The sequence below is a fragment of the Lissotriton vulgaris genome, unplaced genomic scaffold (genome assembly GCF_964263255.1).
Source record: "Lissotriton vulgaris unplaced genomic scaffold, aLisVul1.2 SCAFFOLD_1012, whole genome shotgun sequence".
Classification (NCBI taxonomy): domain Eukaryota; kingdom Metazoa; phylum Chordata; class Amphibia; order Caudata; family Salamandridae; genus Lissotriton; species Lissotriton vulgaris.
In genome coordinates this window covers 220,001-225,000 of record NW_028255776.1, presented here as the reverse complement: position 1 = coordinate 225,000, position 5,000 = coordinate 220,001, and the positions used below count along the sequence as shown (strand labels likewise).

Genomic DNA, 5,000 nt, shown 5'->3' with positions numbered 1-5,000 from the left:
GGCAGGCAGTGATAGACACAGAACGGCCTTTTTACTAGGAAACAGAAGCGTTTCTCTGCCGATTTCGGCCTTCTTCCAATGACTGGAACACTGCAATGCCCATATTTTTGAACAGTCCGTTACGGGCAATTATTAAATAAATAAGACTTAGTACATAAGTCATATTTATTTAATCATTGCCCGTAACTGACTGTTCAAAAATATGGGCATTGCAGTGTTCCAGTCATTGGAAGAAGGCCGAAATCGGCAGAGAAACGCTTCTGTTTCCTAGTAAAAAGGCCGTTCTGTGTCTATCACTGCCTGCCACCTGAAGCACACCTCATTAGGCATTGAAAAAGAACTGCACTATATTCCTGTGCTGTATGTACCCATGCATGCACGCAACAAAGAAATCATGCGGGACCCCACGAAGTGCTGCCAGCTTTCCTGGAAGCTTGTCAGCCAATACGATGTGATGGTGTTGCCGGGGCTGGTAGAGGCGAACCTCTATTTTGCAGCAGCTGCGACTAACGTTCCGCTGTTCCCAGTCACGGCTCGCTCACAGTGGGGGTCGGGGGGAGGGAGGGATAAATAAAATAAAAAAATAAAAAACTTACCTGGTCTTGACTGGGTCCGCGCCGCCTCCCAGTGTCCCATCGCTGCCCAGACCTCAGGTATGCAGACCTGTACCATTGAGATGGTGACCTCTGTGGGGGGGAGGGTTGGGAGGGCACTCACCTCTCGCTTGGAAGTAGCATTTGGCCTGAGACCCGAGGATAAAGGCGGCGGCCAGCCGCACGAGCAGCAGCCCCTGGAGCAGCCGCAGCTTCATGGCCGGGTACGGACCGAGGCCTCCCTTTGCCTTCTTTCCCTTTCTTGAAGTTTTACTTTAAGTTCTCTTCCTGTCTTTCTATGCGCGTCTTCTTTCTTCTTCCTTTAATCTCTCTGGTTTCTGTTTTTCTTCGCTCTTCCCGCTCTGTGCCCTGCCCCTATGCCCTCTGTACCCCTCTCACCGTCCTGTGTGCAGCTGGCATGCCCCCTCCTGACGGGAGATGTTTATTAAGTCCTGCCGTGGTGCGGGCCACGCGCTGGCAGCCACCGGGAGGTTAAAAAACTCGTTTCCTCCGCTGATAGGCACCAAAACACCGACAGGTTGAGGGAGGCGGCTCTGGGGTCCCGTTGTCGTTGGCGCCAAGTGACTCTCTTAGCCAATCGATTCGGGTTAGGGCACCGTTAATCTTTGCCCACTGCACGCCCATTAGGAGACCGAGGGGCTCCTAATGGGCATGCGCAAGGCAGGAAAAAACACAGGTGCGCATGACTGGGCACGGCGAAAAAATCGCCCTCCGTCCCCGTTTATGCGCACTTGTGTTGCGCTGCTGCCTAGTGTGTCCCAGGCTTGTCTGACAATGCTGTCAGTCAAAATGACGCTGGACCGCCCACCCCCTTCAGACTAGTCTGGGGGTGGGCGGTCCGACATAATCTTGATTGACTTGATTGTCGTGTCGTCAGTTCTCCCTCGCTTCTAAACGGAGAGTTTACTTAAAGTTCACAGACCCGAGGGAGCTGCGTGGGCGGCTTGTGGGGCAACGCCCCAGCGCCCCTAATGGACGCACCGCCACTGTTCAATATTCTCCAGCAGTTGTTCCACGGTAGAGCGCAAGTAATAGGACCACGGCTAGTTAAACGTTTCCCATTTGCTGCTGGACTCTATGTGATGGCCGTCACGTGGTGTGCTGCTTTTGTATTTCAACATGGGTCCCTTATACTCTTAATTACAAAAAAGCTTGTTGACAAAAGTGTGTGTGCGTGAGGGTCTGTGGACGTAGGCAGGTGTGTGCAATTGAATGCTTACCCATTTACATGTGTGAGAGGGACAAACCAACTCCTTGTGGGCTGCAGGCTTACAACTGGTAGCCCCAGTAGCCAGGCAGAACCACAGGTAAGGAAAGAGAGAGAGAAAGTTGCTCCATTATTAGAGAAGAACCATGAGCATCTTGCCCTGCTACCTTCTTCCCCTCTCAGCCATGATCGGCCACGATCGGCCAAGCCCTCTCTATTAGGGTAGAGAGTGGACATTTCTTGGACCTCAGAAACTGAGGGATGTAGACCCAATATGTCCTCCAAGCGCCTAGAGACCTGGTGCCCAATCTGGCATGGTGTTTTTCAGCTTACCCGACCAATCCGGTTGCAAGGTGGACTTTAACAATACTGCTAAAAAGGCACTCCCAGACATCCCTGAGGCCTTCATTTGCATAGGCCCTGCCCTTCTCTTTGTCCTGCTTCCCACAAAGCAACGCAACACTGCAACAGTATAGATTTGGGGGGGGTGAAGAATAATGACAGTGATTCTAAAAAAGAGAAAGAAAAGTCCCAGAAGTCCTGCAGGCTTCCTTACTAAATGCAGCTGAACATAGAGCGCACCTTCTTTACTGCAAGGCAAATACATTAAAAATGTTGAGGAGAGACTAATTGAAAAATACATATTACGGGGACAGCACTGGGACCTGCTTTATTTTTCTCAATTAGTCTTGAAAACAAAAAAGATTTCTCTCCTAAAAGCTGTTAAAAATATGGAACGCTTCACGAATTTGCGTGTCATCCTTGCGCAGGTGCCATGCTAATCTTCTCTGTATCGTTCCAATTTTAGTATATGTGCTGCCGAAGCAAGCACAATTTATTAATGAACTGACAATGTTTATAAACTCTCTAAATCTACAGTCTCTAGACATAGGGTGGCCTGGCAGAAATGCTCAGATGGCCAGTACGCATTCAAATCTGAGCCAATGGTCAAAAATGTATGAAGAGTAGCAATCCATTATTCTTCACTGCATTTGTGGTCCAAGACTAAACACACCGTAAGTATGTAGATTATGCCAGGGTTGCAAAGGCTCATGGTTCGGGCTACAGACAAGGAGCATTGTGACGTCACGCTGCCTGTGGAACAGTGATATTAAAGGTAAAACAGCTGCACAGTAGGTTAGGTGAAGGGCTCTGAGAGTAGAAAGGCAGCATGCTTGGGTCCCTGGACAAGGTGAGCTTATGATAATGTGTCTGAATTTTTGCCTGTGTTGTAATATTAACCCCCTTATTGTTGAAAACGCCTACTTACTAAGGAGTTCTCAAGCTCAGCCCCAAACAGACCTGGAACTGATAATGTTAATGCAAACTATTTAAGAAACTGAGCCTGATCTAAAAGATTTCCTTGGATCTAGGACCATTTCGCCTAGCTTTTAGGTCCTTCCTTCTCCTAAAGTCCTTTGTACAACTTAGGAAAACCTCACAGAACAGACTTTCAGGAGGTCAGATGGGTTTCCTTGTGCCTTCACACACACACACACACACACACACACACACACACACACACTTCCTTGCCCTCTTAAGGATAAAAGGATGGGTGAGTCTACATAGGGCCAGTGGCGCAATTGATAATGCGACTGACTACGGATCAGAAGATTGTAGGTTCAACTCCTATCTGGCTCGGAAGGGTTGTAGGTCCCTGTTTGATTATATTCCTGTGGAATTCCTATTTACCTCAGACTTGTTATAGGTTCAATATTCTCCAGCAGTTGTTCCACGGTAGAGCGCAAGTAATAGGACCACGGCTAGTTAAACGTTTCCCATTTGCTGCTGGACTCTATGTGATGGCCGTCACGTGGTGTGCTGCTTTTGTATTTCAACATGGGTCCCTTATTCTCTTAATTACAAAAAAGCTTGTTGACAAAAGTGTGTGTGCGTGAGGGTCTGTGGACGTAGGCAGGTGTGTGCAATTGAATGCTTACCCATTTACATGTGTGAGAGGGACAAACCAACTCCTTGTGGGCTGCAGGCTTACAACTGGTAGTCCCAGTAGCCAGGCAGAACCACAGGTAAGGAAAGAGAGAGAGAAAGTTGGTCCATTATTAGAGAAGAACCATGAGCATCTTGCCCTGCTACCTTCTTCCCCTCTCGGCCACGATCGGCCACGATCGGCCAAGACCTCTCTATTAGGGTAGAGAGTGGACATTTCTTGGACCTCAGAAACTGAGGGATGTAGACCCAATATGTCCTCCAAGCGCCTAGAGATCTGGTGCCCAATCTGGCATGGTGTTTTTCAGCTTACCCGACCAATCCGGTTGCAAGGTGGACTTTAACAATACTGCTAAAAAGGCACTCCCAGACATCCCTGAGGCCTTCATTTGCATAGGCCCTGCCCTTCTCTTTGTCCTGCTTCCCACAAAGCAACACAACACTGCAACAGTATAGATTTGGGGGTGGTGAAGAATAATGACAGGGATTCTAAAAAAGAGAAAGAAAAGTCCCAGAAGTCCTGCAGGCTTCCTTGCTAAATGCAGCTGAACATAGAGCGCACCTTCTTTACTGCAAGGCAAATACATTAAAAATGTTGAGGAGAGACTAATTGAAAAATACATATTACGGGGACAGCACTGGGACCTGCTTTATTTTTCTCAATTAGTCTTGAAAACAAAAAAGATTTCTCTCCTAAAAGCTGATAAAAATATGGAACGCTTCACGAATTTGCGTGTCATCCTTGCGCAGGGGCCATGCTAATCTTCTCTGTATCGTTCCAATTTTAGTATATGTGCTGCCGAAGCGAGCACAATTTATTAATGAACTGACAATGTTTATAAACTCTCTAAATCTACAGTCTCTAGACATAGGGTGGCCTGGCAGAGATGCTCAGATGGCCAGTACGCATTCAAATCTGAGCCAATGGTCAAAAATGTATGAAGAGTAGCAATCCATTATTCTTCACTGCATTTGTGGTCCAAGACTAAACACACCGTAAGTATGTAGATTATGCCAGGGTTGCAAAGGCTCATGGTTCGGGCGACAGACAAGGAGCATTGTGACGTCACGCTGCCTGTGGAACAGTGATATTAAAGGTAAAACAGCTGCACAGTAGGTTAGGTGAAGGGCTCTGAGAGTAGAAAGGCAGCATGCTTGGGTCCCTGGACAAGGTGAGCTTATGATAATGTGTCTGAATTTTCGCCTGTGTTGTAATATTAACCCCCTTATTG

At 47.7% G+C, this 5,000-nt stretch overlaps 2 non-coding genes across 2 annotated transcripts; both read right to left on the bottom strand.

The window, feature by feature from the left end:
• Positions 1 to 2,546: 2,546 nt before the first annotated feature.
• LOC147658923 (U6 spliceosomal RNA) lies at positions 2,547 to 2,653 on the bottom strand. Its single transcript, XR_015307376.1, has one exon. It is a non-coding gene; the product is annotated as a U6 spliceosomal RNA (small nuclear RNA).
• Positions 2,654 to 4,473: 1,820 nt separating this feature from the next.
• LOC147658922 (U6 spliceosomal RNA) lies at positions 4,474 to 4,580 on the bottom strand. The gene has a single exon (XR_015307355.1). It is a non-coding gene; the product is annotated as a U6 spliceosomal RNA (small nuclear RNA).
• Between the last annotated feature and the right edge of the window lie 420 nt (positions 4,581 to 5,000).